The 11,856-nt window shown below is 45.3% G+C and overlaps 1 protein-coding gene across 4 annotated transcripts in view; it reads right to left on the bottom strand.

Annotated features, from left to right (window-relative positions):
• LOC139378529 (synaptotagmin-1-like) overlaps positions 1–10,121 on the bottom strand; it is a 200,693-nt gene extending 190,572 nt beyond the window's left edge. For all 4 annotated transcript variants that reach the window (XM_071120785.1, XM_071120783.1, XM_071120784.1 and 1 more), the window contains exon 1: positions 9,893–10,121. The gene's annotated coding sequence lies outside the window, so the exon portion shown is untranslated. The remainder of the gene's footprint in view (positions 1–9,892) is intronic.
• Positions 10,122–11,856: the final 1,735 nt, after the last annotated feature.

Consider the following 11,856-nt stretch of genomic DNA (forward strand, 5'->3'; position numbering starts at 1 on the left):
AAATGATGTGAAAACAACGTTGATTCAACCGGTGTGTGCCCAGTGGGATGTGCCGTTCCTTAAGCATGCCTACTCATTTGTATTGTCCTTCAGGGGATCCCCAAATCCGTCAGACTGTTCCATTGATGGAGGGAGGGGAGACCAATCAAACAAAATATGAAACTAAGCTAGTTGTCGCTATTTTTAACTTTTTTACATTTTCATTCTGAGAGCAGCAGAGGCAGAGCTATGGGCTTATTTTGCTATGTTATTATTATAGCAATTGACACGCGCTTAGCTCGCGGGCAATTTCATCTTTCAGCCGCAAGAGAGAAAAATTGAAGAGCCATGACTGGGGGTGTAATGTAAACGCAGCACCCTGAAAGACAATGGACTGGAAGAGGGAGGAGAGGCTCATTTTACAGATTAGGGAGATAACTAGATGGAGCACGTTGTGGCTTGTAACAGGAACTGCTTGTGTTCATCTACAGTGCTCACAGGGGAGGAAGAGGGAGGGGTGAGGGAGGAAGAGACGGCAAGACAACCCACGGCAGGCGGGAGACTTGGTTGCCATGGTGACAAACAAGGATGTTTGTATCAGAGGCTAATCTCGTCAGGCGGCCATGAAAGCCACCGGGCAGTAATGGAGAATCACCGGAGCTCGACACTGGCTATTCATTCCAAAGAGGGGGGGGGGGGGGGGGGGTGAAACAGGTGTGGGAAAGGTATATCTTTTCTTATCACTCGGCATCCCTCCTCAATCAGGGTCTAGTCGAGCCGTGACCAGAAAGGGGGTTCCATTCTAATACAAGTCGGGCTGGGACTGCCATTGGTCTAGCAGCTATAATGTTTACTACTGCCTTGCTCTTCGGAAGGGAGGGTCACTAGCATCCACATACCAGATTTCACTGTTTACTACACATTATGGCCACACTGAGTGTATTTGTAGATTCATTAACAGCAGGATATCACATTTCATTCATCCTTAGTAAATGATCAACAAGGATCAACAATGACCTTGGTAGTAAAACAATAGAGGAATGTCATTGGCTAGTGTGGGATTCATCCAACCAAATCTCCTCCTACCGAGTCACATCAGGGCGGAGGGAGGTCAAGAGCCAGACATTAAATACACTGTTTATAATGTTAGGGGTACGGGATGTTATGATCTGTACACTAAAAAAGACCGTCCATACCCACATGTACGGATGTCATTCGTTTCTACTAGGCTAATCAGGTTAGTATGGCCACACAAACTCAACGAAGGATGTTTTCTGACATGGATGCAGCAGTAAGACATTGACTGTAATTGCGTGTACGTCTTGGTGGTGGCGCTGTGTCTTGTACATTACTGTCTGTCCTGTCCTTTATGACTCATGCGTCTTCCAAGGGCACCAGAGGCACTTGCTGTTGTTGTTGCTGTGCAATAGCTCAGAGGCCAATCTCTTGGAAGTAGTTTCTCTCATTTCGAAGCTGTCATGCTGGCCCTATTTGAGGGATTTCAACAGAGGGACGGGAGATGAGTAACTGAACGCGCTATTATAGTCAAATGCAATATAACAACATAAAGCAGCTCTTCAATAACCCGCAACGTGGATCTTCTGTACTCAGACTAGGCTGCTTTGTCCAAATAGATACTGTATTAAGAAGCTATTCAGTCTAGCTGTCATGTCTTTTCACCCTAAATGTAATATAGCGGCATGAGCCAATTTCCTGATCCTCTTTTTATTGTTAACCTTAATAAAGCAGTGAAAGGGGTTTTTCTCTGTGGTCATGGCTCTGATGAATGAGGGTCACAATATGACTCACCACCACAGTGCCCACCGAAACAAGTCTTATCGCTCTGAAGAGACTGTCCAAACCATGGTTAGCCAAAAACCATTGTACAACTCAGACAGTCATTACAGATACTAGACATAGTGAAATGAAACAGCATCCTCTGTTGTATTAGCTTTTTTTTTATCAACTCATTGCATGCTGACCACAGATGCATCTTGGGATGCCACGGAGTGGCTGAGTGTGAGCATTTTAGGAGAGTGGCAGAGGGGAGAAGAGGGGCGGTAAATAGCATTCCTTTGAATGCTGCTCCCGTTCCTTATTGCGTTCATAAAACAGTCAAAATGTCCTCCAACCCACCTCTGTGGCTCGGCTTTGTAATTATTAACATGCTCAGAAGCCTGGCGTTGAGCTTTTCTCCTCCAGGGCTGGTCTCTCTGAGAAGTTTTGTCCATACAGATGCTATTAAACTCTAATAACTTGTCTCCGCACCACCTTCAGGGCAGCAACAGCAAAATGCAGCTGGGTATTAGATGCGTTTCACTTGGCTCAGTAAAAATCTGGATATTAAAAAATTGTAGAAAGCGAAAAGCAATATCCTCTTAAAAGGGATTTTGAAATTACAGCTTTGAGGGGGTAGTACAGTAAGTTTGTTGGCTGACAATTATTATTAATTTTTTGGCCCACCGTGTTCTACTTCTCCCCTGTTTATACCCCTCACATCCCTTATAAATGACAATACTTATCTTTGATGTGGCCATAAACTAAAGGCTGCTTGAACAGGTGAAGACGTGTCGGAAGTTCAAATGTCCGGCTGAATGGCTTGATAAAAAAGGAATTTCTCCTCTAGCTTACACTCTTAGAAAAAAAGGGTTCCAAAAATGTTCTTCGGGCTGTCCTCATAGGAGAACCCTTTCTGGTTCCAGGTAGAAATCCTTTTGGGTTCCATGTAGAACCCTCTGTGGAAAGGGTTCTACATGGAACCCAAAAAGGTTCTACCTGCAACCAAAAAGGGTTAATCTATGGATTCTAGATAGCAACTACTATGCTATCGATACTACTATGCTATCGATCCATACTTACAGTTGAAGTCGGAAGTTTACATACACTTAGGTTGGTGTCATTAAAACTCTTAAAAAACTCTTAAATCTCCACAAATTTCTTGTTAACAAACTATAGTTTTGGTAAGTCGGTTAGGACATCTACTTGTTGCATAACATTAGTAATTTTCCAACAATTGTTTACAGACAGATTATTTCACTTATCCTTCACTGTATCACAATTCCAGTGGGTCAGAAGTTCACATACACTAAGTTGACTTCTAGAAAATGATGTCATGGCTTTAGAAGCTTCTGATAGGCTAATTGACATAATTTGAGTCAATTTGAGGTGTACCTGTGGATGTATTTCAAGACCTACCTTCAAACTCAGGGCCTATTTGCTTGACATCATGGGAAAATCAAAAGAAATCAGCCAAGACCTCAGAAAAATAATTGTACACCTCCACAAGTCTGGTTCATCCTTGGGAGCAATTTCCAAATGCCTGAAGGTACCACGTTCATCTGTACAAACAATAGTACGCAATGATAAACACCATGGGACCACGCAGCCGCCATACCGCTCAGGAAGGAGACGCATTCTGTCTCCTAGAGACGAACGAACTTTGGTGCAAAAAGTGCAAATCAATCCCAGATCAACAGCAAAGGACCTTGTGAAGGGACTGGAGGAAACATGTACAAAAGCATCTATATCCACAGTTAAACAAGTCCTATATCGACTTTTTGGAGGAATGTCCTCTGGTCTGATGAAACAAAAATATAATTGTTTGGCCATAATGACCATCGTTGTGTTTGGAGGAAAAAGGGGGTGGCTTGCAAGCCAAAGAACACCATCACAACCGTGAAGCACGCGGGTGGCAGTATCACATTGTGGGGGTGGCAGCATCACGTTGTGGGGGTGCTTTGCTGCAGGAGGGACTGGTGCACTTCACAAAATAGATGGCAACATGAGGGAGGAAAATTATGTGGTTATATTGAAGCAACATCTCAAGACATCAGTCAGGAAGTTAAAGCTTGGTCGCAAATGGGTCTTCCAAATGGACAATGACCCCAAGCACACATCCAAAGTTGTTGTAAAATGGCTTAAGGACAACAAAGTCAAGGTATTGGATTGGCCATCACAAAGCCCTGACCTCAATCCTATAGAAAATGTGTGGGCAGAACTGAAAAAGTGTGTGTGAAACAGTAGGCCTACAAACCTGACTCAGTTACACCAGCTCTGTCAGGAGGAATGGGCCAAAATTCACCCAACTTATTGTGGGAAGCTTGTGGAAGGCTACCTAAAACAATTGACCCAAGTTAAACAATTTAAAGGCAATGCTACCAAATACTAATTGAGTGTATGTAAACATCTGACACACTGGGAATGTGATGAAAGAAATAAAAGCTGAAATAAATAATTCTCTCTACTATTATTCTGACATTTCACATTCTTAAAATAAAGTGGTGATCCTAACTGGCCTAAGACAGGGAATTTCTACTCTGATTAAATGTTAGGGATTTTGAAAAACTGAGTTTAAATGTATTTGGCTAAGGTGTAGGTAAAACGTCCGACTTCAACTGTATCTCATTTGCCAGTTAGTTTGGATTCCCCCTCAATAAAAAAAAAGATTGCATGCAGGATGATGAAATGTTGTTGTTCATTAGTTTTGACTACTGTGAATCCATTCAATTGTTTTGAATTGTCACTTCATGCGCTTCCTCATTCCATTGTTGTGGCTCAAATAGGAAACAGACATCTCCAATATAGACGGTGCACTTCTACAGGCCTCATTAAACACACTGTTTCCAGCCTGTCTACAGTCATTGGGTCCACAGGACTAACTGCAATGGAACTGCAATTGTTTTCAGCACAGCGCACTCTGTAAATATGAATAGAAACGTTGCACAACAACATTTGTAGGCTAAACAGATTGAGCCTCGTTAAAAAGAGCTGTTTGTTTTTATGTTTTGCTATTGCACCAATGACAATGGCCTGAAGAACTTCCACATGAAGGGAAGGATCTTGACCTTCACCCACTTGAGTTCAGTGTGAGTGAGTCACTTTCAAACTCCTCACAATATCCTTTGTACATGCAGTACATTCAGGGTCTGAGTAAAGAACAGAACTGGAGCAAAACCACAAAACAAAGATGTCCATGCCTCTCATCCACCCGTTCTCTATGCATCAGCAGTGCCAGCGATTGCATTGTCAGGAAATGTTGAGTGTGGTGTGCCCTGGGTCTGTATTATAGTAAAGGCCACAATGATCATGTAATCTCTGCCTTATCTCCCCAGGTCTAACACAGATCAAGGAGCCCTGAGTCCCGTAGACCTTGTTAAATACTGAGCCTTGTATCAGGATTTAGCCTTAAACCAGACTAATTAGACTATCAGGCCTTATAACAGAGTAATACCACAGGACCAAGCCTAGCAAAGCCAGAAATAAGCCATCACTAACAAAATAGAGAAGATCGATAGGCTAGAATTCAATGAGAACAAATAGTGTTTCAAAGTGCAACAAACCATTTCAGTTTCATGCTCACCAGTGAGCCAGTTGTTTGAATGAGGAGTTGGTTGACTGTGGGCATACTGTACTAAATGTAGCACCATGGTAACACAGCTAGTCAAATGAGAGCTCCTCCCTCCACCAATCCCTCCTTGCATGAAACCAACCCTCAACATGCAGGCAATATCTCATTGTTCACTATGTACTATGTTCACTCTCTCCTCTACAACAAACTCGTTTAAACAGCAATGTTCTAGTGGTGGTGGTAGCCAAATACATTACTGATACAAATGTACTGGTATTCAATGCTTAGCTATAAACTATATACACACAAAATAATGTGAACACCCCTTCAAATTAGTGGATTTGGCTATTTCAGCCACCCCCATTGCTGACAGGTGTATAAAATCGAGCACACTGCCATGCAATCTCCATGGACAAACATTGGCAGTAGAATGGCCTAACTGAAGAGCTCAGTGACTTTCAACGTGGCACCTTCATAGGATGCCACCTTTCCAACAAGTCAGTTCGTCAAATTTCTGCTCTTCTAGAGCTGCCCTGGTCAACTGTAAGTGCTGTTATTGTGAAGTGGAAACGTCTAGGAGGAACAACGGCTCAGCCAAGAAGTGGTAGACCACACAAGCTCACAGAACGGAATCGCCGAGTGCTGAAGCTCATAGTGCATAGAAATCGTCTGTCCTCGGTTGCAACAATCACTGCCGAGTTCAAAACTACCTCTAGAATGTCAGCACAAGAACTGTTCGTCGGGAGATTCATGAAATGGGTTTTCCATGGCCGAGCAGCGGCACACAAGCCTACGATCACCATGCGCAATGCCAAGTGTCGGCTGGACTGGTGTAAAGCGTGCCGCTGTTGGACTCGCGTTCTCTGGAGTGATAAATCACGCTTCACCATCTGGCAGTCTGACAGACTAACCTGGGCAGATGCCAGGAGAACGCTATCTGCCCCAATGCAGAGTTTCAACAGTAAAGTTTGGTGGAGGAGGAATAATGGTGAGACAGTGTTTCATGGTTAGTTTCTGTGAAGGGAAATATTAACTTTTAGACAATTCTGTGCTTCCAACTTTGTGGGAACAGTTTGAGGAAGGCCCTTTCCTGTTTCAGCATGACAATGCCCCCGTGCCTTCCCAGAAGAGTGGAGGCTGTTATAGCAGCAAAGGGGGGACCAACTCTATATTAAAGCCCTTCACTTTGGAACTAGATGTTTGACGAGTCCACATACTTTTGGTCACGTAGTGTATTTCATGAGAGTTGGCCCTATGGCAAGGTTACAGGTGCTAGCAGTGAGATTACATTGATTGGTTGTTGATTGAAGCCCTGTTTAAAGGATCTCAGAGGGGAAAGATCAGGGAGCATAGCTGGCCCAGGAGCTAAACAAGAGCAGAGAAAACCACAGACAGGAGCGTTCTCTTTGATCTGTCCAGGGGCTATCACACCGCCCTCTCTGAGCCCCGTTGTCTGTTTGAATTAGAGGTGTGAGAAATGCAACTGAATTCATGCCTTGGAAATAAGATGATAAAACATATCAAAGGCATGTTTCCAATAGTCGTCCCTATCTGGACCAGGTAAAAAACAACATTTGGACAGTATAGAATTCTGTTCCACATATACACACGGTTGCACTAGGTATGTCATCACTATTCTTCCACTCTCCTCCACTGTGAATCTGATCTTGGGACGACTTGCTGCCTGAACACAACATGATTTATCCGGCTACACTACACATCCCTGGGGACCTCTTGCCCTCGCGATGTATCTGGTCCATGCAGAATGATTAGCCAACTTCAACCTGCTCTGTGATCCTCTGTCTTTGTCATTGGTTTGGATGTTAAAAGGTGCTCTGTGATTCTTCACACTCAAGGAATCTAAAATGCATTGCTTTTTATAGGTGGCTATAAAAGCTTCTTTAGATGAAAATAACAGCCCATTCCACCTCTCAGACAGGCACACTCAGACACCCTCATATCTGTACAGGGCCGGCTGTACAGTGGCCCCACCTCTTGACAGCTGAGAGAAAAATATATGTTTTAAAGTGAACTTCTGCAATTCTACACATTTTGCCATGGGGTGGAGAGAACAGTTTTTAATTTTAAAGCTACTGTAATTTCATGCAATTCGACACATTTTGCCATGACTTACTGCTCATGTCGCTTATGCCTGGAGCCGGTCCTGTATCTGTACCATCTAGCCATCTGAGGCTACTGTGAAGTTGCTTTTGCCTTTGACATGAACAACCGAATCAACTGCAGACAGTGAAAGGTGAGAGGGACGTCAGGTCCTGATATTGGAAGCATTCATCATTGGCCAACGGCGAGACACAGGTCACTTCATGAGCATGTCATTGATCGGTGCACTTCCTTTCAGAGCGACCTGCTGCCAAGCGGCCGCACAATGTCGGATCATAACAGAGACTATTTTTAACCGCCTGTTTTGCTCCGACAACAGCGCCCTCCCCCTCCTCCCTCTCACCTCCTCTTCCCCCTTCTCCTCCTCAATTCCCGGCTCTCATTAACGCAGTTTTTTAAAATAAAGAGCTCTGAGCAAACACCAAGTCATCCTGCCAGCTGCCCTTTCTGACCCAGAAGCCTTGGGTTTTGAAAAGGCAAACCCAAAATAACCAGGGCTGAATCAAAAGGCTAGGGCTGTTTGCACATCAGGCTCGGGGCAGCAGCCTCCTAGTTCTCCTCATTATTGGCTATTTAACGAGGATGATTAAACATGATGCTACCTCTGGCGATAGAGGGGATGCTTGAATTATTTAAGGTCAACATCTGCCCCTCCCTCTCTGGTTGGGTGGTTGTTGCTCTCACGAACATTGTCTTGTTTGGGTTTCTCGAGGCCTTATTGGATTATTGGCCTAATTGGCCTTATTGTGGCGGCAGGTAGCAAAGCGTTGGGCCTGTAACCAAAAGGATGCTGGTTCAAATCCCAGAGCAGACTAGGTGGACAAATCTGTCAATGTGCCCTTGGGCAAGGCACTTAACCATAATTGCTCCTGTAAGTCGCTCTGGATAAGAGTGTCTGCTAAATGACTGAAATATAAATGTAAACGGATGGAAAAACCATGTCACACAGATCTAACCCAACGGTGTTTCCTGTATTCCCATATGACCGGTGAATGACAGAAGTATTCTCTGCCTGTTGTGTTTCAATAAGTCATCACAATAACACAGTGTACATGGCATCCACCAGCTAGAGACCAGCCCCAACTTCCCCTATCACATCTGATTCAGTTAGTGGTTATGAAACGAAGCGTCTGCAAAGCTCTCCCAGACAGTATGTAAACAACAAGTTGCTGTCTGGGGAAATGAGCTGGGGAGGTAATTGTGATTTGGGAGAGGTGGCGGGAGGGAGGGAGGGCAGGAGGGAGAGTTGCTTCCCTTCTCGCTGCTATCACCTGGCAACAGTTTGACATGGGCACCTCCCGGCTAATATATTCACAGCGACCGAGGGAGGCTAGGGCTGAGAGTCTCAGTTGCATGAGCCCAGGGCTACAGCTGAGCAAACCCGCTCGGTAGTCTCTCTCGGGTGGACTCTCATAGCAACGGGCTTATCCACACCACCTGAGATACGAGGTAATAATGGGCGGGCGGGGAAACAGGCGACCTGTGCCCATGCCTTGTTTGTCAGAGAGAGAGAGGAACAGTACAATAACTAGGGATATGCTTGACATGTTTCACACTGGGCTCAGTACATGGGGATATCACAGTACCTGTGTTCACTGTTGCAAATGCCCCATGTTAGTGGACCTGACGCCACCTGAGAGTGGTGATAAGAAGCTAACCTATTGGGGGTTTCCAACAATCATGACAATGACAGACGTTTGCAGCTTGAGGGCTCGCAACGGCTTTTCGATCTTATCAACAGCCATAGACTGCTGTGCAAAGAAGATACTGAATGTATATTAGGTTCATCCCACACACCTGTGCAGAAACAGGAAGCAGCACAACTAAGGGGTTAAAGGATTGAGATCAACGCCTGGCTCCCTGTTCCAAATGTCATTATAGCTCTTTTCCGAATCAATAGTGTGCTCCGTTCCTCCCTAAGCAAGTCATGCCAAAGATAAACCCATCACGTGACGGATGGAGGAGGAAAAGACGGAGCCACAGCCGGGCCATTTCATCTGATGGTGAGAGAGATTAGCTTCTCCAGGATGAAAGCAGCTGCTCGTCTTCCGCCCCCTTCCCTCCACCTCATCCCTCCATCCATCCACCCAGACATCAACACAGTGGTCCCTGTTTCCCAACCAGAGCCGTGCCTCCAGCTACTCACCTCTCTGCTTATATCACCTCATCTCAACCTGTACACACTGCCATCTCCTAATAACCACGGCAACACCTCGCCCGCTGGGGCGCAGCCACACAGAAATGGGTGCCAAAAATGGTGCCACGGCAAAAGGGTGGGAGTTGTCAGAGAGTAGACTTCCCCTGCCCCTCTCCCTCCACTCCTCTTCTCAATATCAATCAGATAGCAATCACACTCACCCAAACAAACACAGCCCCTCCCCCACCTCCAAGCTACTCATGCCCATAACTTTTGCGGTACCCCAGAGAGGGAATGTCTCATTTTACCTGGCACAGCATGCTGTCAGCTCCCGATCTGTCCGTCCGGATGTGGAGAAGATCTCATCTGGAGGGAACGAGGGAGTCTCTGGGAGAGAGAGAGAGAGAGAGAGAGGAGGAGTCTCAGACAAGAGGAGAGGAGGAGGAGAGCAGAGAGGAGCCTCCTGCTGCTAATGCTGATGCTGTCACCGTCTGCCGCCTTTATTTTGTGGCCAGAGTTGAGGGAGCAGTACGGGTGGCGCTGTATTATCCCCCGTTAGAAACGACAGTGGATACACCGAGCGCTGGGCTGAGAGAGAGAGAGAGGGCGAGAGTGAGAGGGAGGAGGTGGAGAAAGAGAGAGAAGGGAGAGACTGGGCTGTTTAAGCGGACCTTCGTCACGTCGCAGTTCCTTCGGAATCCCTCAAGTGAGAGGGGCGCTACATCACAGAGTCCTTGGCTGTGATTGGTTGAGCCGAGGGGAGATGCTAGGGACGGGGGATCTGTCGTGCTCTGCTCTGGCAGCTGTGAAGTAAGATGACCCTCTCAGCACACATAACATCCCCTCCTGTGTCTGAGCCCAACATCGCAGGGCACACCATCAATGACAAGCAAGGACACTCCCAAAAATCCCCCCTTTGGGAGCTGTGTGAGTGTGTGTCTGTGTGTGTGTGTGTGTGTGTGTGTGTGTGTGTGAAGGGTGAGTGGTTTCTGTATGCATGGTAATTCACACACACACACACACACACACACACACACACACACACACACACACACAGGTCCCATCAGATCATGCCCATGAAGGAGACATGATTTCCCCAGAGAGGATGGGAGGGCTCATCCATAGAGGAGCTTGAAAAACACTGCAAGGCTATCTTTCATTAAAATGATGAATGGGTCATGACTCTGACCCAGACACTCCATGTTATACCAGCCTGCCTTCATTCATTTTGAAACAGCCTGGAAGGAGATCAGCAACACCATCCAATAAGTGCTATCCTCTGGTCTGCTCTGTATCCTTCAGGAAAGTTATTTGATGAGGATGTGCAACACTGGGCACCATGATAACATTGCTGAAAGTATATATTTTTACAGGAAATTGCATACAATACCTCATTATGCAACATACACATTATTCCCTAGTGGATCTTTACGTTTATAAGTAGATGGAATTCACGAAGGAAATATACAGTAGTTCACTGTTCAAGAAAGTGTTCCTCTGTGCCTCAAATCAAAATCTCTGAAATACCAGGAAGGAATCAATAGGGGATTGAATGAGGAGCAGGGCTGGCTGGGCTGAAAGGTCATGATGGAGGGCTAAGCAGGAGAGCGTTCTGACTCCTTTCATGTTCCCACACACACAGTGTCAAACACAGCCTTGGGGCATTCTGGGAGTGAAAAGGGGCTAATCTCAATCTGGAGATGTCATATTGAAAAGAAAATAACAATCACTATGAACAGCACGAGTAGAAATCATTTCATTTCCATACATTTTCTATGCATTATCAAAAAGGCTCTAGTTGAAATTCAGAAGACAGAGGGGCAAACCAAGTTGTCATTTCTTCACCTCAGAGTGAGAACCACAAAATCACCTCGCCATTCCTGAGTGGACGGGGTTCAACACGATTCTTTAAACAATTTGGACAACTCTTATGTTCCGGTACAATTCGAAAATTTTTCTCACCATGAGTTCTTAAATATGTGCATCACCGCACCAGAAACGTGGTGGTGTTTTGAGAGAAATACATTTTGCCTATGGTTATGCTATAATGAGGATTTACAGTTTAAGCATGTTGACAAGAACAACCCCTCCACTCTATCAGTTCCTCCCTATTGATATAATGACATCATTCCCTTATCACAGAGTAACATAGTTCATTGATCATTCTCGTGGTTCCGGCAGGGTGTGCAGACACATAAACAACATGCATCAAGAGGTGTTAGTCATTTCCACCTGGCGGTGTGCTGATCAGAAGTAGCTTCTGTCTGTGTCT

The sequence above is a fragment of the Oncorhynchus clarkii genome, chromosome 21 (assembly GCF_045791955.1).
Source record: "Oncorhynchus clarkii lewisi isolate Uvic-CL-2024 chromosome 21, UVic_Ocla_1.0, whole genome shotgun sequence".
Taxonomy (NCBI): Eukaryota; Metazoa; Chordata; class Actinopteri; order Salmoniformes; family Salmonidae; genus Oncorhynchus; species Oncorhynchus clarkii.